We start from the raw sequence: 26,083 nt of genomic DNA on the forward strand, positions 1-26,083 counted from the left end.
AGTTTAATTTAGTATATTATTTTCACATGCACCAGGCCACAGTGGAAAGCTTTTATTTGTGTGCTCTCAGGTCAAAGAAAAGTCTAAATGAGGGTCCCGACCCAAAACATCACCAATCCTTTTGCTCCAGAGATGCGGCCTGACCCAGCATGTTGTGTCGATCTATAAAGACTATACAGCAAAACAACTAAGCTGTCCACAGTGCACAGATAAAGGACACACCATTTATTGCAAGATATAATGTGTAGCAGGAACTGGAGATGCTGGTTTAAACCAAGGATAGACACAAAAAGCTGGAGTAACCCAGTGGGACAGGCAGCATTTCTGGAGAGAAGGAATGGGTGACGTTTCGGGTCGAGACCCTTCTTCACACTAGTTAGGGAAAAGGGAAATGAGAGATAAAGCCCATGATGTAGAGAGATAAAAAACAATGATTGAAAGATATGCAAAAAAGTAACGATGTTAACACAAGATAGACACAAAAAGCTGGAGTAACTCAGCGGGATAGACAGCATCCCGCTAGTTTCCTCCAGCTTTCGGTGTCTATTATCGGCTTGAACCAGCATTTGCAGTTCCTTCCTACGCAAGCGAAGATATAACATTAAAGTCCGATAAATTGAATTGAATTGAATTAAATGTATTTGTCATTCAAAGTACAAGTGCTTCTGAAAGATGTGGCCAGATTTACTGCTCTCGTGATGTGAAAAGCCCTTGGTGATAACCTACAGAGCGACAACGGTTTGCATTGGGTGCTCAATACGAGAGGGATAAATATGATGGTGCGAGGGGCTAGTTGTGAATGGGCATGTGTAGTCTCCATGAGCGTCTGAAGTAGGGTCTCAACCCAAAACGTCGCCATTCCCTCTATCCAGAGATTCTGCCATCTCCCCGTGACCTGCGTGGGTTTTCTCCGCAATCTTCGGTTTCCTTCCAAATTCCAAAGACGTACAGGTTAGTAGGTGAATTGGCTTGATATAAAATGTAAAATTGTCTCTAGTGTGTGTAGGGTGGTGTTAATGTGGGGGTGATCATTGGTCGGCACAGACTGAGTGGGCCGAAGGGCCTCTTTGTAAACTAAACTAAAACTAATAATTTGAATCATTACAATGAAAATTTGCCAAGTGCAGCTTGAAAGGAATTGTAAAGCATTTGTAATCGGATCTGAGTACAGTGCTCTATTGGAATGTCCTAATGGATGTTATTTTTAACTAAGATACTCGACTGAGATAATACTCCATACAGTGCTGAAGTACTCGAAGACTGGCTCAGGGGCATTAAGAGTTACAAAGACCAACCTCCGCATGCCCAGTCCATGGATAATGGGCCACCCTGCATTTTCCAATTTCAGCTCCTCTCTGCATTAAAATAGGCTTCCTGCAAAGGAAAAAAAACACACACACGCTTCAGTGTTGGCTGAATACCAACAGGGAAGGGAAAAAAATCAGCCAGTCAAATCAACAGCTCCTAAACAGTGCAGCTGGCTTTAAAAGCGATAAAGATTTTGGCTGAAGTTTGGCGCTACTGGGCATTTGGGGAATTTGTGATGAAGCATCTGAGAGGATGACTTCAGCGTATCAAGGGGTAGAAGGCTAGGCTTGGAAGGACTCGCTACCTTCTGGATGAACACAGAGAAGCTCTTTCCATTGGTAAAAGAACCCAGAAATGGTGGGGAAACTTAGGAATTGATCGCAAGACCAAGATGAGGAAGAATTTCTTTGTTCTGAGGTTGTGAATCTCAGGAATTCTCTGACTCAGAGGGCTAAGCCATTGCCAGACACAAAGTGATGGAGTAACTAAGCGGAAAATAGACACTAAAAGCTGGAGTAACTCAGCGGGTCAGGCAGCATCTCTGCAGAAAAGGAATAGGTGATGTTTCGGGTCGAGATCCTTCTGCAGACTGAGAGTCAGGGGGAAAGGGAAATGAGCGATATAGATGGTGTTGGAGAACAAATAAATGAAAGATATGCAAAAAACAATAATGATCGAGGAAAGGTGGAGCTCACAATGGTCCATTGTTGGCTGCGGGGTAGGTGATAACAAGGGTCAGGCAGCATCTCTGGAGGAAAAGGATAGGTGAGGTTCTGGGTCGGGACCCTTCTTTCTTGAGTCTGAAGGAGGTTCCCGACCCGAAACGTCACCTATCCTCTTCCTCCAAAGATGCTGTCTGACCAGTTGAGTTACTCGAATACTTTATGTCAATCTTGGGTATGAATCAGCATCCGCAGTTCTTTGTTTCTACGGTATGGCTATGTTATTTGGTCTGTTTAAGACTGAACTCAATAGATTTGTTAATAAGGGACATGAATGGAATATATAGTTAATGAAGGAGATTAGCGTTAGTTTAGTTTAATGGTTGAGGACGTTCTGGCGGCTGCAGGATATTTCTTATTCCTGACATAAGTCGCACAAGGAGAGCCCTACCAAAGATCATCCCGCATCGGTTTCCAAGGTTGTACAGAAACTGGAATTAATGATTCAATGATCACATGCACCAAGCACGGAAACAGGCCCTTCGGCCCACCGAGCCCGCACCAACCAGCGATCCCTGCAGACTACCACTATCCCACCCACACAAGGGCCAATTTACAATTATACCAGGCCAATTAACCTGCAAACCTGTACGGCTATGGAGTGTGGGAGGAAACCAGCGATCCAGGAGAAAATCCTCGCAGGTCACAGGGGGGACGTACAAACGTTGTACAGACTATCGCCCATAGTCAGGACCAAACCAGCAAAATTCATTTCGAAAAAAATCTCATTATACAAGAGCACAATCATAAATATAAGACTTTTAGATTTTTAGTTTTAGAGAAGCAGTATGGAAACAGATCCATTGGCCCACTGAGTCGGCACCGACCAACAATCACCCGTACACTAGTTCTATCCTGTACCCTAGCGACAATTTACAGGAGCCAGTTAACCTACAAATTTGCACATCTTTGGGAAGTGGAAGAAAATTGGAACACCCAGGGAAAATTAACGTGTTCACAGGGAGAATGTACAAACGCCATACAGACAGCACCTGACACACGTCTCTTGCACTGTGAGGCAGCAACTCTACCGCTGCGCCACTGTGCTGCCCGTGTGGTAATAGTGGATTAAAATGAGAACGTACACTAGAGTCGCTACGTTTCCGGCGCCATTTTGTATGATTCAAGTAAAATGCAGAGTCTTAACTTGGCCATAATTGAGGCGGTTGGGACAGCAGTTATTTTAACCTTGCACTAGGTCATTAACTCATAGCACGGCTTTCAAAGAGAAAACAGTTTAACTTCCTCGTGGATTCTTTGTTAAATACCAGACAGGAAGTGGGCGAGACTGTAGTTGATCAGAATATTGGAATGTTGACCAGGTATGGGAATGTGGTGCAATGGGTTGGCACTCTGAAGCGAGAGTGACATCTTTCCTTTCAATGGTTTTTTTGCTTGATACTTTGGCAAGGCAAGTCTTGGCAATAATATGTCATTAATTTCGAAATTACTTCACGCAACATGGCGAGTTGAGGCCATCAACTGGGCGCAGGGGCGGAAAACCTGGGGGGGCCAGATGGGACACGTCCCCCCCCCCCCATGTTTGGAGAGGTGGGGGATATCCCTCCCAAGTTTTTGTGATCCCGATTTCAAAATCTCCGCTTTTAGCGCTGGATTGAGCCTCAGAAACCTTGCGCGTGTATGTGAGTGTGCACATGCCCATGAATAAATTGTGTCCCCCGCAGTGGCGTAGCGTGGGGGGGGGGGCCAGAGGGGTGGTTGCCCCAGGCGCTAAATTTTTAGGGGCGCAAAAAAATTGTTGGATAAAAATTTTTAATAAAATTAAGAGGCCCGGGGAGCAGTTGGAGCGAGGAGGAGTTACCTGGAGCTGTGAGCATAAAAACAGCGCGGGGCTTGCTTCTACTGAGGCCCGGGGAGCCGTTGGAGCGAGGAGGAGTTACCTGGAGCTGTGAGCATAAAAACAGCGCGGGGCTTGCTTCTACTGAGGCCCGGGGAGCCGTTGGAGCGAGGAGGGGTTACCTGGAGCTGTCAGTATAAAAACTGCTGTCGTCCACTGGGCCCACGGTTGGGTCGAGTGGCCGCTGCCGCCTGAACGTGCCCCAGCTCCGAGTTCTGGTCGCCGTTGTCCCAACTCCGAGGCCAGGTCACCGCTGCTCCAGCTCCGATGCCGTGTGGCCGCTGTCCCTGTCCCAGCTCCGAGGCCAGGCCGCCGCTGTCGCTGTCGTTGTCCCCGCTCCGAGTTCTGGTCGCCGCTGCCGCTGTCCCTAGGCCTCGGCGGAGCTGGCAGGCGGAGACGGGGGATACGACCAAAGAAGTCGCATCCCCCCCCCCTTCCCCCCCCCCCCCCCCCCCCACCCCACAAAAATCCCCATAAGTTGGGCCCCCCGATTTTTCCCCACCCCCCCCCCCCCCCCCTCCCTCCCCCCCCCCCCCCCCCCCCCCCCCCCCCCCCCCCCCCCCCCCCCCCCCCCCCCCCCTCCCTCCCCCCCCCCCCCCCCCCCCGCTAATGAGGAGGCGCAAAACTTTAAACTGCCCCGGGCGCTCAAAAACCCACCCTACGCCACTGGTCCCCCGTCCCCTCCATGTTTTGATAGCGAGTTCCGCTCTTGACTGGGTGGCACGGTGGTGCTGCTTAGAGTTGCTGCCTCCCAGCGCCTGAGACCCAGGTTCGATCCTGACTACGGGCGCTTGTCGAGACGGAGTTTGTACATTCTCCCAATGACCAGCGTGGGCTTTCTCCAGGATCTCTGGTTTCCTCCCCAACTCCAAAGACATGCAGGTTTATAGGTTAATTGGTGTGGTGACAATTACAAATTGTCCCTAGTATGCACGTGATAGTGTTAATGTTTGGGAATCACTGGTCGGCGCGGACTCAGTAGAACAACGGGCCTGTTTCTGCACTGTATCTCTAAACTAAACTAAACTGATTTGACGCACTCCAAGCCGACTAAGCAAGGTGCCTGCATTTTACAAATGACTTACTTTGATTAGGCTTTTATGGTTGTTTAATCACTCTCCTCCTCCACGGATACCTGTGGTTGCAGAAAGGGATATTAAAAATATAATGACCATGGCTGAAGAGCTTATATGAAAAATCAGAGGGATTTGAGGTATTACAGATGGTGTATGACACCGTGAAAATGTGGTCTTTAATCAGATATCTGGAAATCAAGACAAAACAAAAATGCTTGTAATCTTACTGAGAACAGAATATCCAAAACTGTAAATCGGCCCTTACATTTTATCCACATTAGGCCGGATTTCTATGGTGATATTTGGTTGGATCCTCTTTGTCCATGAGTTTTCCTTTCTTTGTTACATCTGAATCTCAGGGCCACCCTGATACTTAAGTTCTAGAAGCAGAATTAGGCCATTCGGCCCATCGAGTCTACTCCGCCATTCAATCACGGCTGATCGATCTTTCCCTCTCAACCCCATTCTCCTGCCTTCTTCCCATAACCCCCTGACACCTGTACTAATCAAGAATCTGTCAATCACTGGCCTAAAAATATCCATTGACTTTGACCCCACAGCCGTCTGTGGCAATGAATTCCACAGATTCACCACCCTCTGACTAAAGAAAGTCCTCCTCATCTCCGTTCTGTAGGTATGGCCTTTTATTCTGAGGCTGTGGATCTTCCCCCTGAAACCTTTCCAATCTTTTAAATGCAGCAGTTTCTTGTGACTTCAAATAAAAAAGGTGCATTGGCAGACAGGAGAGGATTGGCTTTTGTAAACCTGAGATGGGTGGTTATCAGGTACATTGTTAACAGAGCTCCACGCAAAAGCATACTCTGCAATTCACGTATTTCGCAGCATCATCATCTCTCTTGTATACGTGCACGCACATTATTGCTAAAATACAAGAAATACATAGCTGATATGTGAGCTAACAACTCAGTGTAAAGAAGGGTCTGAGCCCGAAACGTCACCCATTCCTTCTCTCTAGAGAAGCTGCCTGACCCGCTGAGTTACTCCAGCATTTTGTGTCTAACTCAGCTCCTTGTTCCTCATGGTCAATGGAAGCTTGAAGCTCTGTCACACATTGGCACATTGGGGGGGGGGGGGGGGGGGGGTGGGGAGGGGAGGGGGAGGGGGGGGGGGTAAACAACGGCTTGGCAATGATTCTGAGAATAACTTCTTTATCAATCCGCCCACAATAAGAGTCCATTTGGAATGTTATTTACCACGATGTAAAACAGAGTCAGCAACACGAAAACAGAATGACACCCATATTGCGAATATTATGGCAGAAAATGAATTGAGTGTGATCAAGTCCCTTTGTAATTGGACGTCTCCTTAGTGGGATAGCATTTGCTTTGCATTTAATGCCCATCATTGAATTATTGGCAATCTTATGAGACATCCGCAAGCAAGAATTCTCATCTTCCCCACAAGTAAACTAAGAAATCAAGGAAGAAATCACATTGCTGACTCCTGGTGATGTTTGTTGATGCAAAGACATCTGCTCCCCTTCTCTGGTCTGTGGCTAACACCACAAGGTGAGTTTAGTTTAGTTTAATTTAGTTTAGTTTAGTTTAGTTTACCTTAGAGATACAGCACAGAAACAGGCCCTTCAGCCCACCGACTCCGTGCCAACCAGCGATCCCTGCACACTAACACTATCCTGGGAGTAGCCAGCTCCGCCATTCAATGTGATGGTGGCTGATCATCCCTAATCAGTACCCCGTTCCTGCCCTCTCCCCATATCCCCTGACTCCGCTATCTTTAAGAGCCCTATCTGGCTCTCTCTTGAAAGTATCCATAGAACCGGCCTCCACCGCCCTCTGAGGCAGAGGATTCCACAGGCTCACAACTCTCTGTTTGAAGTAGTGTTTCCTCATCTCTAAATGGCTTACCCCATATTCTTAAACTGTGGCCCCTGGTTCTGGACTCCCCCAACTTCGGGAACATGTTTCCTGCCTCTAGCGTGTCCAAACCCTTAATAATCTTATATGTTTTAATAAGACCTCCTCTCATCCTTTTAAACTCCAGAGTATACAAGCCCAGCCGCTCCATTCTCTCAGCATATGACAGTCCCGCCATCCCGGGAATTAACCTTGTAGTAACAGAGTGAGCATGCAGGCTAATTTCTGTGCACTGCACACTGTTCCTCACTACAGTTATGATAGGGATCATCGTGCCTTGATCTATGCAGCAGGATTCTTTGCTGTCAAAACCAGAAGTGCAGGACAAATTGTTTCAAAGAACAAGCTTAGTCAATATAAGGAATTATGTCTCTGTGACTGGACACAGATGTGAAGCTCTGTTGCAGGGCTTGTAGATTTTTTAAATACCTGGGAGTATTGATTCTTTCATGTTAATATACGAGTCATGAATACATTTATAACTTGGTGATTTTGTTTAATGCAGCTTTGCTCCATTTAGTGCATTGCATGGTTCAGGTCTTTAGTTTAGTTTAGTTTAGTTTAGATATACAGCGTGGAAATAGGCCCTTCAGTCCACTGGGTCCGCGCCGACCAGTGATCCCCGCACATTAACACTACCCTACACACACTAAGGACAGTTTACACTTGTACCGAACCAATTAACCTACAAACCTGTACGAATTTGGAGTGTGGGATGAAACCGAAGATCTCGGAGAAAACCCATGTGGTCATGGGGAGAACGTACAAACTCCGTACAGATAGCACCCACAGTAGGGATCGAACCCAGGTCTCCGTCGCTGCAAGCGCTGTAAATGTTCTGTCCCACTTACGGGATTTTTCGGCGACTTGCCGGCACCTGTCATAATTGCACCAGGTCGCCGAAAATTTTCAAAATGTTGAAAATTCAGCAGCGACCAGAAAAAGGTACGACTCTTTGGGCGACTAATCACGACCAAACAGGCGTCACCCCGCAAAAAAAATCACGTAAGTGGGACAGGCCCTTTAAGGCAGCAACTCTACCGCTGCGCCACTGTGCCGCCTTACAAAACTTGTGACAAAACTTAGAAATTAATCATCAAAATCAAAAGCCTTGGCATTGTGGCACGCGGTAAAGTCACAGCGCCAGAGATCCAGGTTTGATCCTAACCACAGAGATGTCTGTATACAGTTTGTATGTTCTCCCCTGTGAACGTGTGGGTTTTCTCTGGGTTCTCGGGTTTCCTGTCACATTCCAAAGACATACAAGTTTGTAAGTTAATTGACTTCTGCAAATTGCTCCTAGTGTGTTGGATGTAAAACTGGGATAACACGGAAATTGGGTACAGGTGATCATTGGTCGGCACGGACTCGCTGGGCCGAAGGGTCTGTTTCCATGCTGTATCTCTAAACTAAAACCAAATAACCCATATGATGTTGCATCAAGACTCTTCCAAGGATGTTTAGCATCAATGTGAAAGTTATCGTAGGACTATAATTTTTAAAGCTGTTTTGTTGTGTGCTATCCAGTCAGCAAAAAGACAAGTTAAGAATAAGGGGTAAGCCACTTAGAACAGAGACGAGCTGCCTGCCCAAAGACAGACAGCTCGATTTGTTACTAACACCTATGAGAGGGAAGCGAGTGTCACCAAACTTCTGAATTCTCTGGGGTGGAACAGCTCACCGTTTGACCTGTTTTTACAAAATGTTAAATGGTCAGCTCGACATAGATTACAAGACCTACACCAAACCCAAACCAATTAGGAGCAGACGAGGGCATTCGATCCAATTTGTGATCCCAGCTACAAAGAGAGATGTGTACAGCAATTCGTTCTTCCCACGCACAATTAAAGCATGGAATAATCTCCACCCAACTATAGTTACCCAACCAGATGCAACTAAATTTAAAGTAGCTCTTTCTTCCCAATAACCCTTTCTGGCTTAATCCCCCCCTTCACCACCTCCAGTTTAAATTCCATTTGGAATATTTTGGAGGACCAAGAAACCAAGAACCAAGAAACACTTCTTCACACAGAGAGTTGTGAATCTGTGGAATTCTCTGCCTCAGAGGACGGTGGAGGCCGGTTCTCTGGATACTTTCAAGAGAGAGCTAGATCAGGCTCTTAAAGAAAGCAAAGTTAGGGGATATGGGTAAAAGGCAGGAACGGGGTACTGTTTGGGGATGATCAACCATGATCACATTGAATGGCGGTGCTGGCTTGAAGGGCTGAATGGCCTTTGCCTGCACCTATTGTCTATTGTCTATATTCTAATACATGGTTATAAACAAGCCAAAGGTTGACACAAAAAGCTGGAGTAACTCAGCGGGTCAGATAGCATCTCTGGAGAAAAGGAATAGGTGATGTTTTGAGCCGAGACCCTTCTCCACCTGAAACCAGCAAATGTTGTTTCTTCTGACACATTATAATCAAGCTGTCCACAGTGTATGGATACAGGATAAAGGGTATAAAGTTTAGAGCAAGATAAAGTCCACTAAAGTCCGATTTAAAAAGTTTGAAGGTCTCTAGTGGAGGTAGGTGGGAGGTCAGGACCACTCTCTAGGTGGTGAAAAGATAGTTCAGTTGCCTGATAACAGCTGAGAAGAAACTGTACCTGAATTAGGTGTGGCCAATCAGTGTGGCCCTGCCAATGATGTCAATTCCTAAGATCAGATGGAAAAGATCATTCAAACATCAGATTGGATGGGACATAGACGACCAGTGCAGCACAGGAACAGGTCCTTCGGCCCACATCATCTGTGCCAAACATACGGCCGAGCCACATTCTTATCTGCCTGGACATAATCCATATTGTTCTATTCCCTGCATATCCATGTTCCCATCCATAAGCCTCAAACACCACTATCGTATCTGCCTCCACCACCATCCCAAACAGCGCTTCCCCCCCCCATCACCCTCTGGGCAAAGAACTTCTCTAAATTTGCCTTCAACCTATGGCCGGCAAATGTTTTTTCCATCCTGGGAAAAAAAATTACTGATAAGTTCAAATGAGCTGAATTTTTGGGGAAATGTGTAGGAAGGAACTGCAGATGCTGTTTTAAACTGAATATAGCCATAAAAAGCTGGAGTAACTCAGCGGAACAGGCAGCATCTCCATAGAAAAGGAATAGGTGACGTCTCGGATCGAGGCCTATCTTCAGCTGTAGGTGACGTTTGTAAGAATGTCTGGTCTCCACCCAAAACGTCACCTATTCATTTTTGCCAGAGATGCTGCCTGATCCGCTGAGTTACTCTTGCATTTAATCTTGAACTCTGGGGAGTTTTTTTCCCAAAACATACAAATAACCCAGTTAGCAATTCTTTGTCCAACAAGTGAAACGAGGTTGATCATACAAGTTTGAGGAGTTGAAATTACTGCGACGTCGTTCAAAAGGAAATCATATCAGCAAAACTATTACCAGCCGCCTACGCACTACGGGAGTGACATTATCACTTTCTACCCACCCACACATGCACAAATCAAAAGGCAGGCGGCTGATAATTAATCCATTCAAACAACAGGATTGTTCAAATATGAAGGACAATAAAGAGCATTTCAGACAGTCTGCAGGTGTCTGAGATAAAGTGTGAAGTCACTGGAATTTACTGTAATTTAGAATGCTGAGAGGGGATCTTATAGAAACAAAAAGAAATCTTGAGGGATTGGATGCAGGAAAAATGTTCCCCATGTTGGGGGAGTCCAGAACCAGGGAGGGCGGGGTCACAGTTTAGGAATAAGAGGTCGGCCATTATTGACTGAGATGAGGAAAACTTTTTTGCTCAGAGAGTTGTGAATCTGTGGAATTCTCTGTCACAGAAGGCAGTGGAGGTTAATTCACTGGATGTATTCAAGAGAGTTAGATATAGCTCTTAGGGCTCATGGAATCAAGGGATATGGGGAGAAAGCAGGAACAGGGTACTGACTTTGGATGATCCGCCATGATCATATTGAATGGCGGTGCTGGCTCGAAGGGCCGAATGGCCAACTCCTGCACCTATTTTCTATGTTTCTATGTAAGTCTGCCTTCAGACAGTTACAAAGACAATCACACAAGAAAATGCTGTTGAATAACAATGCTTCTTCTTATTGAGTCCACACACAAGATTAGAAATTGTTCAGACAGAGCTGAACACACTTCTCGGCATCTGCATGCAATGGTGTCTGTCTTGTCACTTCTTGTGCGTGGTGGAGGAAAGATTGGTGGAAACAGGGCCGCGACGTCAACACTCATCCCTTGACCCCAATAACAATGCTGAATAAGTAACACATATTCCATAATTTTTAATACATTTCAGCAAGAAAGACACCAATAATTTCAGCCGGAGTAGGATTAATTTTCAACATCAATTTGTTGAAACAATACTCATTAAAGACACAACCAGCATCATCTGTCTGAGATTGCAGTTGATACACTTTGCTCAGAGAATCATTTATTGGTCAAAGACGGGTTTAACCTGATATGTCACCTATTCCTTTTCTCCAGAGATGCTGCCTGACCCGCTGAGTTACTCCAGCATTTTGTGTCTACCTTCGGTGTAAACCAGCATCTGCAGTTCCTTCCGACACTAGTTGGCCTTGTCACAGAGTATCCACTGAAGTGAATGGGAATTCTCAGCTGGATAGGGGAGATTTTGAGATACGGCGCAGAAACACGCATTCGGCCTACCGAGTCCGCACCATCCTGCGATCCCTGCACATTAACACTGTCCTACACACGCTAGGGACAATTTACATTCATACCAAGTCAATTAACCTGTATGTCTTTGGAGTGTGGGAGGAAACTGAAGATCTCAGAGAAAACCCACACGGTCACGGGGAGAACGTACAAACTCTACCGCTGTGCCACCATGCCGATGGAAAAGAATTTCAGGTACATTGATTCTTTTCAATTTATTTTAATGTTTTAATCTATTTTTGAGTTGATTTTACCAGGAGACCTGAAGAGACTGAATATAAAATGTAAAGATGGAGCTAACCGGAAGGGAATGGGAAGTTAATTCCAAATGGAAGTCCGGGTGAGGTGTACATAGAAGACGATGAATGAAATGTCGTATCAACTGAACAAAAAAATAATTGCTGTTTAGTGTGGTACACGGAGGGAATAATAGCTTAACTGTAATTATCAAATTTGACAATTAGTCTGGAAGATTTCTTCGAGTCATCCAGCATGGAAACAGGCCCTTCGGCTCAACTTGCCCACACTGGCCAACATGTCCTAGCTACATTAGTCCCACCTGCCCGCATTTGGACCTTATCCCTCCAAACCTGTCCAATCCATGCACCTGTCTAATTGTTTCTTAAATGTTGGAATAGTCCCAGGCTCAACTACCTCCTCTGGCAGCTCGTTCCGTACACCTACCACCCTTGGTGTGAAAACGTTACCCCTCAGATTCCTGTTAAATCTTTTCCCCTTCACCTTAAACCTATGTCCTCTGGTCCCCGATTCACAAACTAAATTTGTTTATCTGAAAATCCATTACTGGACACTTGCTTCTCTATATCGCCACAATATGGTCCCTCTGCAGCTTGCATTATTAAAGGTAGTTTCAGATCTTCTTAAAAAAAAAATTCTAAGTTACCCCGTCACCTGGATGTCTGGTTCAACAGTAGAAACTCCCACTGTAGAAGTGTCAAGTTTTAAATTCATATGAAATTTAAACATTAATGGCTGCAATGAATCTTCAATATTTCTGATTGATTATTTGTTAGGGGTATATTGACTATCTTGATTAATGTGCTGTGAAAATCTCACTTATTTGCACCAGATGGGTTTAAAACAGTTCAAACAAATATGCTGTTACAAGTTGCAGAGTGAGGCCACATGCAAATTGAAGGAACAGTACCGCATAGAGTCATAGAGTCATGGAGTTGTACAATGTGGAACCAGGCCCTTCAGCTCAACTTGCCCACACCGGACAACATGTCCCATCTACTCTAGTCCCACCTGCCAGCGTTTGTTCCATAATCACTCCAAATCTGTCCTATCCATAGACAATAGACAATAGATGCAGGAGTAAGCCATTCTGCCCTTTGAGCCTGCACCACCATTCACTGTGATCATGGCTGATCATCCACAATCAGTACCCCGTTCCTGCCTTCTCCCCATATCCCTTGACTCCGCTGTCTCTTATCTAACTCTATCATATCTGTCTAACTGTTTCTTAAACATTGGGATAGTCCATGCCTCAACTACCTCCTCTGGCAACTTGTCCAGTACACCTACCACCCTTTGTGTAAAAAAGTTACCTCTCAGATTCCTATTAAAACTTTTCCCTTTGACTTTAAACCCGTTATCTGGTCTTCGATTCCCCATACTCTGGGCAAGAGACTCTGTGCATCTACCCAATCTATTCCTCTCATGTTTTTATATAACTCTATAAGATCACCCCTCATCCCCCTGCGGTCCAAGGAATAAACTCCCAGCCTACTCAACCTCTCGCTATAGCTCAGACCCACTAGCCCTGGCAACATCCTTATAAATCTTCTCTGTACCCTTTCCAGATGGACAACATCTTTCCTATATTGCGCTTGGGTAGTTTACAGCCCACAAGTATCAATGTTCGTTTCTCAAATTCCAAGTACCTCCTGCATTTTCAGCACATTTTCACAATTTTTCAGGGTTTTACCAACATTTCCCTTCCCCAGCTGTTGGCTCCATACCCAAGACCAGTCCAAGTCAAGTCAAGTTTACCCAAGACAAGTCCAGGTTGCCTTCTATTCTGATTTTATCTTTTACATCCATCAGACGCACATTATGTGCACTTTCCTGTGGTCTAACTCACATAGTTTAGCTGAGGGGAGATTGCAAACCGGTTCTCCACAGGAGCCATGAGACAATAACATTATTAGACGGCATATATTGTTTTTGTAAAATATATCAATGTGTTGATGTAGTTTAAGCTGTCTGTTCTTCTCCCCTGAAACACGCTGACCTTTGCAAATTACTGCCATTAGGAAAAAAGACCATATTACTTTATCACAGTTTTTTCTGCCTTGACCGTAACACAGCTGCAATGTTTTAAAGTTCATTCTCCGGCTGCATTGATCTTAGTTTAGTTTAGAGGTACTGTGCGGAAAAAGGACCTTCGGCCCACTGAGTCTGCGCCGACCAGCCATCCCCGTACACTAACACTGTCCTACACACTAGGGGCAATTTACAATTTCTACCGAAGCCAATTAGCAAACTGTGGAGCATCTTGGACAATGCAGCCCACTATCTCTATGACACACTGGTCAACCCTGAGGAGCACCTGCAGCAACAGAGTGGTTCCACCAAGATGCAGCACAGAACGCCACAGGAGATCCTTCTTACCTGTGGCTATCAAACCGTACAACCCCTCCCCCTTCTGTCGTGGGGTAGACCGACTCCTCTTCCTTCCCCTCCAATCTTTGCACATCCCCAATCCTGGATGTTCTGGAATCCTGGAATACATCCAGGTCACTTTAATTTCATGTTTCATGTATCGTGTTGTGTTTTATGACCGTTGGCAGACTGATTTCCCTCCTGGTATAAATATAAAATATAAAAAATCTATCGAATGGTAGGTCTTGGGAGAGTGGGAGGAAACCGGAGCACCTAGAGAAAACCCACGCGGTCACAGGGAGAATGTACAGCCCCTGTTGTCGGGATCGAAACCGGGTCTCTAGCGCTGTAAACACAGCGACTCAACAACCACGTGGGTTTTCTACCGGTGCTCCGGTTACCTCCTACACCCCAAAGACGTACAGGTTTGTAGGTTAATTGGCTTCTGTAAATTGTAAATTGTCTCCAGTGTGTGTAGGATGCCGCTCGTACATGGGATCGCTGGCTGAAGCTGCTTGGGCCTGTTTCCGCACTGCCTGTCTCAAGTAAAGTAAAGTAGGTGTGACCATGTTTTCTCACTACTACCGAGCCCGGCTGCTACTGAGGATGTGAAAATGATCTGTGTTCTCTGGCTTGGAGTTGGCGATCGAGAAGCAACCAAGCATACATTTTATTCCTGTGCCAAGGCTTAAAACAATGTCTTGAGGCAATTTTGCAATAGACAAGTGCCATGAGAGGGCCTGCACTCCCTCATATATTGGGCCAGATGGATTTACAAACTGTAAGAACCCAATAAACAATGAGCTGGATTTGCAAATGCAAGTTGTGCACTTTAACCAGCTCCTCACAACATGATTTGTACAGTAATGCAAGATCTGTGTGAATTACTCTGTGATGAGCTGAGGCCATTATCTTATGCCGAAGCTAAACATTGTGCACTGCAAAAGAAGGCAGACTGTGTGGAAACCAGGAACAGCAGATGCTGCTTTACCAAGGAAAGGCGCAAAGTGTTGGAGTAACTCGGCAGGTCAGGCAGCATCCCTGGAGAACATGGATAGGTGACGTTTCGGGTCATGGCCCTTCTTGCAGGCTGTGTGCTCAGTTCACCATGAACACAGAAAGGAAACTTGGCTGCAAGTCACAAAGACTACAGTGGAGAACCTTTGAAAGAGAAGATTGTGGCGGCGCAGCGGGTAGAGCTGCTGCCTCACAGCGCCAGAGACCCGGGTTCGATCCTGACCACGGGTGCTGTATGTAGTGAGTTTGCATATTCCCCCTCACTGATCAGACTTGCTGTTTTTGTTTAGTTTGGAGATACAGCATGGAACCAGGCCCTTTGGCCCGCTGAGTCCATGCTGACCAGTGATCACCCTTTCACACTTGTTCTATCCTACACACTCGGGATAATTTGCAGAAGCCAATCAACTACAAATCCGTGGCCCTTTGGAATGTGGGAGGAAGCCGGAGCACCCGGAGGAAAACCAACGCGGTCTCAGGGAGAACGTGCAAACTGAAAAGTGCAATGACAATAAATTGAATCCAATCCAATCCAATCCATACAGGCAGCACCCGTAGTAAGGATCAAACCCGGGTCTCTGGCGACTGTGAGGGAGTGACTCTTCCACTGCGCCACTGTGCCGCCCCAAATAGCAAGAGTTAACTAGTTAAAACAAGTTTAAATAATTCAAAATAGTTACAACTAGTTTTAGTTTTAGTTTTAGAGATATTACGTAGAAACAGGCCGATCGAATCCCCGTCGATCCTCCATCACCCACACACTTCTATCTTATCCCATTTTTGAATCCTACACGCGAGAGGCAATTTACAGGAGCCATTTCACCTGCACCTATTTGGATTGTGGGGGGAAACTGGAGCACCCGAAGAAATCCCACGCGGTCACAAGGAGAACGTATGAAGCCCGCACAAACAGCACCCGTAGTCAGGATCGAACCCGTGTCTCTGGCGCTGTGGGGCAGGCAGCAACTCTACCCGCTGCGCCACCGTGTCGCCCCACTGTCTGACGTTGGATTGTACTGGTGTGAAGGGAGTCCAGTACAACCTGTTGCCAACAGTCTCACATCCGTACAGTGCTGGGTTCCTCCCCCAGACTGTCTCTCTGTGATAAGTCGGCTTTCAGGACATATTTGTACACAAGGGAGTGAGAGATGCAGCTCGATGAGTGAAGTTATCACAGCTGCGAGTTCTTTCGTTTATTAAAAAAAAGAGTTGAAACTGCTCCTAAAAATGTCACAGCGTACATGTCAATGTCACACCAGTGTGTATTCTAGCTCCGTGACCTTCGCCAGCCAGCCAAAACAGAAACCTTGAACACATGTTTCCACAGCAGTGTATTGTAAAGATAAGCACACTTTCTAAACGGGTTGATAAAGTTCTATTAACCCGTTTAAATCTCAATCACTGGCAATGTTCCACACAACATTTCTTTTACTTATCATAATGAGAAATTGCAATACGCCCCAATCACAACATTGGAATTGATTTACATGCCAATCAATGGGCCCCTGTATTGAACGAGCCAAACATGTACAGTGGGGTGGCATGATGGCGCAGCGGTAGAGTCACTGCCTTACAGCGCCAGAGACCCGGGTTCGAACCTGACTATAGGTGCTATCTGTACGGACTTTGCTCCTTCTCCATGTGACCGCGTGGGTTTTCTCCGGGTGCTCCGGTTTCATCCCTCATCCCAAAGATGTGCAACTTTGTCAGTTCATTGGCTTCGGTAATAATTGTAAATTGTCCCTAGTGTGTAGGATAATGCCAGTGTGATCGATGGTCGGCGCAGATTCAGTGGGCCGAAGGGCCTGTTTCCACGCTGTACCTCAAAGTCTAAAAGTATAATGAACAGTGAATGTGTAGGAAAGAACTGCAGATGCTGGTTTAAATCGAAGGTAGACACAAAATGCTGGAGTAACTCAGCAGGACAGGCAGAATCTCTGGAGAGTAGGAATGGGTGATGTTGTTGGTCGAGAACCTTCTTCAGAATGGTGAATCATAAGATCAACTGCAGGAATATAGGGCTCAGAAAAATAAAACATTAATAGCACATAGATTGTCATGAAAGTACTTATCACTCATGCAGAATGATGTAACGTGTAAAATGAAAGGACTAATCATTTACTGGTATTGACTAAGCAACTCACAATAAGTTTCTGAAAGCTTTGTGGTGGCTATGTGCCATATAATTCACATCTGGTGAGTAAACTTTTATCATCTATTGACTCAACTGGGAAGCCAATAAATGAGATTATAGGTGCACCAAAGACAACTCATCTGTTCTCCTCATCATTATGCGGAGGAAAGCCAACCCAACTGAAGTCAGCAATATTTAAAGAAGAAGGGTCTCAACCCGAAATGTTGCCTATTTCCTTCGCTCCATAGATGCTGCCTCACCCGCTGAGTTTCTCCAGCATTTTTGTCTACCTTCAGCAATACTTAATCTCAGAAACAAGCAGCAGAAGGTTTGGCCCTGGTCAGTTGCATGCACTGGAATGCACAGTTAGAGAGAGGGGGTAGAGAGAGGGGGGGAGAGAGAGAGGGTGGGGGGAGGGAGAGAGGGGGAGAGAGAGAGAGGGGGGGAGAGAGGGAGGAGAGACAGAGAGAGAGACAGAGAGAGAGAGAGACGGAAGAGAGTGAGGGAAGAAGAGAGAGAGGGAGGGAGAGAAGACAGGGACAGATAGGGAGAGAGACAGAGAGAGGGAGAAAGAGAGAAAGAGAGACAGGATAGATGTGGAGAAAGAGGAAGGGAGACAGAGAGGGGGCATAGAGAAGGGGAAGAAAGAGAGGGGAGAGAGAGAGGGGGAGAGAAAAAAGGGAAGAGAAAGAGAGGGGGGAGAGAGAGGGGGAGAGGGAGGGAGGTAGAGTGGGGATAGAGAGAGAGAGGGAGAGAGAAAGCCAAAAAGAACAAAGCGTCCAGCATAGACACAACAAGCTGGAGTAACTCAGCGGGTCAGGCAGCATCTCTGGAGAACAGGAGTAGGTGGCGTTTTGGGCTGAGACTCTTTTTCAGACAGAGAGTCAGGGGAAAGGGAAACAAGAGATATAGACGGCGATATAGAGAGATAAAGAACTAATTAATATCTTCAGACCATGTTCTCCAGAGATGCTGCCTTGATCTGCTGAGTTACTCCAGCACTTTTTTTTGGAAGCCCAGCATCTGCACTTCCTTGTGTCTACATGTTGGATATTGACCCGCAATTTCAGGGTTTACATGGAAGTTCCATTTAATATTTCTAGATCCCGAACTGTGCCATTAGTTAATCTCAAAAGGCAGCTTTTGAGTCTATTTAATGAAAATGCCCCGCACTTTGTGAAGTTCCATTACCGTGAAATCAAGATGGATATGGCAAATGGGTATGGCAATATGGCACGGTGGCGCAGTGGTAGAGTTGCTGCCTTACAGCGCCAGAGACCCAGGTGCAATCCTGACTACGGTTGCTGGCTGTACGGAGTTTGCACGTTCTCCCCATGACCAGGTGGGTTTTCACCGGGTGCTCCTGTTTCCTCCCACACTCCAAAGACATATAGGTCTGTAGGTTAATTGGTCAAAATTGTAAATTAATTGAGTAAAAATTGTAAATTGTCCCTAGTGTATAGGATAGTGCTAGTGCATGGGGATCGCGGGTCGGCACGGAATTGTTGGGCTGAAGGGCCTGGTTCCGTGCTGCATTTCCAAACTAAACAAAAATGAAATTCCTCCTCATCTCCATTCCAAGTTGGGCATAAAACCAAATGGAAGGACTGCCTTTAATATATGTGCAGATCACATACAAATTGAATTTGCTGACAGATTAGATTAGTGGTTGGCATGCTTCGACAAAACTCGTTAAGTATCTGCAGAACCTCATAGCAGTGTTTGGTTTTAAAGCAGGCCCCAAAAACCAGAAACTCAATTACAATTGATTAACATACACCTCTTTGGGTTAACCAAGATACAAGAGCCAAGCATGTGTCTACAGGGACGGGAGTGCTTGAGCATGACTGTATAAAGCAACGTTGAAGCGCAAGATTCACAGCAGAAACATTTACCTCCGACATATAAAATTATAAAAGGACCGGACAAGTTAGATGCAGGAAAAATGTTCCCAATGTTGGGGGAGTCCAGAACCAGGGGGCACAGTCTAAGAATAAAGGGGAGGCCATTTAAAACTGAGATGAGAAAAAAACGTTTTCACCCAGAGAGTTGTGAATTTGTGGAATTCTCTTCCACTGAAGGCAGTAGAGGCCAATTCACTGAATGAATTTAAATAATAATAATAATAATAATGTTTTGTTTATAGGAACAGTGCATATTAATTAACATTTGCATGTAAATATGCGAGATTGTAGCCAATCAGTAGCTAATTTCCGTCTCTAGTCCCAGGCAAAGGTAGGTGAAATGTCTTGCCCAAGGACACAACGACAGTACACACTCCAAGCAGGATTCGAACCGGCCACCTCCAGGTTGCCAGCCGAACACTTAGCCCATTGCGCCATCTGTCGCAAGAGAGTTAGATAGAGCTCTAGGGACTAGCGGAATCAGGGGGATATAGGGAGAAGGCAGGCATGGCTTACCGATTGCGGATGATCAGCCATGATCATAATGAATGGCGGTGCAGGCTCGAAGGGCCAAATGGCCTCCTCCTGCACCTATTTTCTATGTTTCTATGTTTCTACGACAATAATAATGATCGTGCCAATGGCATGGTTGGAAAATAAATGAAAACCTTTGGAGACCAAGTGTGAAATAGGTAGTTTAACTCAAACGCACAGATGGAAAAGGAATTGTGGCGAAACATGGGAACAATTACATCCTGGCAAGTAAATTTGGCACCAAATTCTGAAGTTTTCTGACGTTAATCCTTGAACGAGTTGACTCCTACATGATTTGGTCTACATAACCGAGAATATGTCAGGACAGATTATTCATTGTTAAAATGTGACAAGCACTTCAATGCAAATCATCTGTTTCACGTAAAAATGACTACGATTACCATCGATCACACATACCTTTTAAATGTATATAATTTCAAGTATGAACTGAATTATGAAGAAGAAACCCCGTCCTTTGCTTACTGGGGGAAGTTCTTGTTAGCGGAGGCTAGAGTGGTGTTTCTGATACAAGGAATTAACTCCAACACGTTTAGAGTTGACAGCCCCAGTCTATGATCACTCTGTGCAAAATGGATATCTTTTTTTACTACATGTTTGCTATAGCTCCAAAGCTTTTGCTTAATATTAAAATATTTGCAATAAACTTTATGAAATAAAAAATGTCAGCACGTCATTCACCTAGTGTGATCAGACATTATTACTCGAACCGTGTTATGACTTTCACTGCACCACAATCAGAGACCAGTGCTGAACTACTATCTACCTCATTGGTGACCCTCAGACTATCTTTGATCGGTCTCTGCTGGCTTTACCTTGCACTAAACGCTATTCCCTGATCATACATCTATACGCTGTATATGACTCCGTTGTAATCATGCATTTTCTTTCCGCTGACTGGTTAGCACGCTTGTCAATGTACCTCGGTACTAGTAACAATAAACAAAACTGTAAGCTGTAATTTTGCGACCAATTGTCCATTAAAAAGTTTCCAACATATTGATCTAAAAGTTTCATGTTGTTACACAGTGGTCAAACACTTTACTGATGCAATAAGTCAATGTGATATTTTCAAACTGGTTCCAATTGTCAATTTCATAGCAGTGAATCCAAATTCTGATGTGGTCATATCATATGTCGATCTCAAGAACAAACTTAGGCCAAACTTACACCGCAATTTGTTAAGGGGAGCGGTTCCTTCGTTCTAAATTATTTCATGTCCAAGTAGTTACACCCTTTATTTTTTTTTAAACTTTTTAGAGAGAAATTATTTTGAACTGAATTGGAAATGCACTTAGAGTTTTTAAAGTGATTTGGATGATATAAGAGATTCAACTAATTCAGTGCTTATTTTCAGAGATTTGTTGGGGCAGACAATTCTATCTCTAGTTTGTAGAAACAAGAAACTGCAGACGCCAGTTTACAAAAGAAAAAAGACACAAAGTGCTGGAGTAACTCAGCAGGTCAGGGCAGCATAACTGGAGAACATGAATCGATGACTTTTTAGGTTGGGCCCTACTTCTCTATTCTATTACTTCCACGCCAATTCCTTATTCAGAAAGTGAGCTTGTATATGACTCAATTAGCTATTTTCATGGCGAACTAAGGAGCAAATGTTTACGGTCTCATATAACTATTAGATAACTATTAGATTATGAACAGGTGAAGTTCTTGAAAAACGTTATAAAACATTTTCTATTCATAATTATACAGCGGTGTTAAGATTTAGATGGCTTGGTGAAACATCACATTAATATTTGATGTTAAGTTGAGTAGAATTGAGTTTAGTTTATTGTCACGTGTACCTAAGTCCAATGAACAGCTTTTGTTGCATGCTAACGTCAGGAGAAAGACAATACACGATTACAATTGAGCTATCCACAGTGTACAGATGCATGATAAGGGGATAATGTTTAGTGCAAGATAAAGTCCAGCTGTAATCCAATTGCTTCTTTTCCATGGCTACATATTCCATTTATTTAAGTTATTTCTTCTTTGCTAGAGCCCAGGATTGACGCTGAGTAGCAGCAAGATGTTGTAAGCAGGGAAGGAAACATTAAGAATGAAGAACTGCAGATACCGTGTTACAAAACAAAAAGACACAAAGTGCTGCAGTAACAACCAGCAGATCAGGCAGTATCCCTGAAGATAGACACAAAATACTGGAGGAAGTCTGCGGGTCAGGCAACATCTCCGGAGGAAAGGAATAGATGTTTTTTCAGGTCAAGACCCTTCTTCAGACTGAGAGTCAGAATTCTTTATTATCCAGGGGGTGGTGAATCTGTGGAATTCATTGACACACGATGACTGTGGAGACCAAGTCGTTGAGTATTTTTAAAGCAGAGGTAGACAGGTTTTTGATTACTAAGAGCATTAGAAGCCTGGAGATTGGGGTTGAGAGGGAAAAATAGATCAGCCATGACTGAAAGGCGGAGGAGACTCGATGGGCCGAATGGCCTCATCCTATTTCTTATGAACTTATGAATTATGGATAGGTGACGTTTTGTATCGGGACCTACTTCAGAGTGAAGAAGGGTCCTGAACCAAAACGGCACCTATCCATGTTTTCCGAGTATGCTGCCTGACCCGCTGAGTAACTCCAGCACTTTGTGGCTTTTAAAAAAATTAAATGATAGTATGGCTGGATACCCAATTGCTCTATTTTTCCTCCTGGTGGGTGTGTTAAAACCTAAATTAGCCTGCCTCCAAGCCTCTTTCTTGGCTGGGTAAGGTCACAAGCACATGATGGAGTGAGCTGAGACTTAAAAATACTTAGACCAGCCAACACAATCAAACAAAAAGCAATTCAGTGTGGATGCTGGCAAAATGGAATAAAAACAGAATACTCTGGGTCTATTCACCACGTTAAACAGGAAGGCCAATTTATATTCATGCAGTGATGAAGTATCCCGGAGTTACACCAGCTACACTAGTCCCACCTGCCCGCACTTGGTCCATGTCTCCCCAAACATGTCCTACCCTTGTACATGTCTAGTTGTTTCTTAATACGTTGGGATAGTCCCTGCCTCAACTACCTCCTCGGGCAGCTTGTTCCATACACCTGCCACCATTTGTGTGAAAAAGTTAACCTTTAGATTCCTATTAAATTTTTTCCACTTCACCTTAAACCTATCTCCTCTGGTCCCCGATTCACCTAATCTGGGCAAGAGACTCTGTGCATCTCTTGTTGAAACGATATTTCTGTCTTCTTATCACCACAGATGCTAACTGACCTGCTTGTTGTTTCAATCATCTATATAGGTGGCATGGTGGCGCAACGGTAGAGTTGCTGCCTTACTGCGCTGCCTACGGAGCAAGGCCCGGGTTCGATCCTGTCTATAGGTGCTGTCTGTATGGGCTTTGTACATTCTCCCTGTGACCACGTGTGCTTTCCACGGGTGTTCGACTTCCCTCCCACATTCCAAAGGCAGACCTGTTTCCGCGCTGAATGTGGGAAAATGTTTCCAAATTCCCCCTGTTCAAAGTGTTATGAGAACTATCTATGTAAACATTGCAACGGTACGACCTTCTGCCAGTGGCAGCATTGTAGAACAATCTTCTAACATCAGACAGACACAAAATACTTGAGTAACTCAGCGGGACGGGCAGCATCTCTGGAGAGAAGGAATGGGTATCGTTTTGGGTCGAGACCCTGCTTCAGACTGGCTTAGGTAAAAACTGTAAATTGTGTGGGATCGTGCTGGTGTGCAGGGATCGCTGGATGGCATGGACTTGGTGGGCTGAAGGGCCTGTTGTCCAAACTAAACTAAACTAAACTGCCTAAAATAATCAATCTCAGCACCATTGGAGATGGTGGCCAGAGAAAGATGATGGATACAGAAAGGAGAATAGAATGGACAGGCTACACTCAGGGCTACTTCTGAAAATCTTTGTGATTAGTTGCAATTTATCATCAGAAAGTGTCAGGGAAAGCCTTTTCAACTTGGAGGACTGCATAACTTTGGGTGTGTTTCATTTGGAAAACTTTGAAATATTATTTCCAACTTGCTTGCAAATGCTGGCATTGAATTAGTCCAAGCAGCATACTTTAAAATGATTGTCATGTCAATTGCTTGGATGTATTACCAACACTACAGATGTTTGTGGACCAGTTTATCTCCTATGTTGTTGTACAGAAGAAATCAAAACCTTGCATAATTGTGAGATTAAGTGGTGTGGGTGAACGAGGGCAGAAAGTCACAATTCTGTCCCTGTTTTCATAAATCAAGCTGTTTTTAATTTCGCACATATTTTGATTTAATTGTATTAAATGCAGTTAAATCCAAAATCCGCAACAATTTGGGAAGCAGAGAACAAATGTTGATGAGGATCGGTGTTTCTCTGCACGATTGGATGAATAACGAGACAACGTTGGAAGATCGCGGAGGAAGGAACTGCAGATGCTGGTTTAAACTGAAGACAGACACAAAAGGCTGGTGTAACTCAGCAGAGTCAGGCAGCATCTCTGGAGTGAAGGAATAGGTGAAGTTTTGGGTCGAGACGAGTTGCGGTCTGAAGGAGGGTCTCGACCCGAATCGTCACCTATTCCTTTCCTCCAGAGATGCTGCCTGACCCGCTGAGTTCCTCCAGGGTTTTGTGTCGATCTTCAATGTACAGCACATCTCTAATGCATGCATGCACTGTGTAAAATAGTACCACGCGTAGATCAGAGATGGAGATCAGATCCCAGCGCACATCCACCCATCCAAAAGTGGTTCCAAAGTATACTGATTGACTGAGTACACTTTGCATCAACCTCGTTAACTCTGCATCCAATTCTGCCTTCAACTCTGCCTTCAACTCTGCATCCGACACCGCATTCAACATTGCATTCAACGCTGCATTCAACACTGCATTCGACACTTCATTCAACTCTACATTCGCTGGGCCTATTCAAAACAGTTTGCCAACTTTCATTAAAAGGTAAATTCAGGCTTTGGTTTTGAACTATGTCTCTTTGTTTCAATTTGCATCGATGCACTTTAAATTAATCTGCGTGTAATTTAATTAACTCTATTAAAAATTATTTGAAGGTTTTTGTTTGCCTCTCAAGCAATCATTGAAATCCAACAGTAGGAACATTGAATTCAGCAATTTTAGATAACATCCGATCTATTCCACCTCCCCCCCCCCCCCCCCCCCCCCCCCCCCCCCCCCCCCCCCTCATTCCTTTGCACCCCCCACACCCACTACCCCTCACTGTGGCAAAAAGGACACAAAGTGCTGGAGTAACTCCACAGGTCACACAGTAATTCTGTCGAACCTGGATGGGTGACATTTCGGGCTGGGACCCTTCTTCAGACTGAGAGAGTGTGCACTCTGAGGGAGAGTATGCATGTAAGAGGAGAAGCTGTCTGTGAACAGGACTGATGGGATTGCTCTGAGAGGAGGCACAGAGCCAAATGTCCCAAGGAAAAAAATAAAAGTATTCACCTTGAAACTCAGATGGTGGGTGTCAGTAACATTCAATTGGGTCTTCCTCACTTTCCATTTGACTGCAGTTCACCACAGAGTTTCATTGTTTTGTATGTTTGCAACCCTAAACGTTAACCTGCTATGTAGAATGCTCCCATTTGATTACTTGAAAGAAATCCATAACTCATTAAAACTTCAGGCAACCCATGAACTAAAACGCGTTGGTCAGAGGGTGGTGAATCCGTGGAATTCTTTGCCACAGACGGCAGTGGAGGCCAGGCCATAGGGTATTTTTTAAGGTGGAGATGACTGATACTTGATTGGTAAGGGGGTCAAGGATTATGGGGAGAAGCAGGAAAAGGGGGTTGAGCGGGAAAGGTAGATCACCGGGCAGTCACGGTGGCACAGCGGTAGAGTTGCTGCCTTACAGCAAAATGCAGCGTTGGAGACCAGGGTTCGATCCCAACTACGGGTCCTGTCTGTATGGAGTTTGTACGTTCTCCCCATGATCTGTGTGGGTTTTCTCTGATGTTTTCGTTTCCCTCCCACACTCCAAAGACGTACATTTGGCTAATTGGCTTGATAAAAATGTAAAATTGTCCAAGTTGGTGATATGCAGAGTACTGCCCTGCCGACTACAAAATTCAGAAGGTTCAGAAGGGTTGAATGGTGGAGTAGACTCGATGGGCCGAATGGCCTAATTCTGCTTCTGTGACATGAACATAAAAACTAAAATACACCAACACTGCACGGAACTGTCTTTTTTTTCTATGAGTAGAAGCTGAGTAAAAGCTCAGTCCAAATTTAGAATGCTTTTTATATCAGTTTATAGAAAATATTTTTGCAAGTGCTATTGTTGCTTGTGAAGCTGTCAATTATTATTATTAAAATAGCTGAGATTT

The sequence above is a fragment of the Leucoraja erinacea genome, chromosome 23, assembly GCF_028641065.1.
Source record: "Leucoraja erinacea ecotype New England chromosome 23, Leri_hhj_1, whole genome shotgun sequence".
Classification (NCBI taxonomy): Eukaryota; Metazoa; Chordata; class Chondrichthyes; order Rajiformes; family Rajidae; genus Leucoraja; species Leucoraja erinaceus.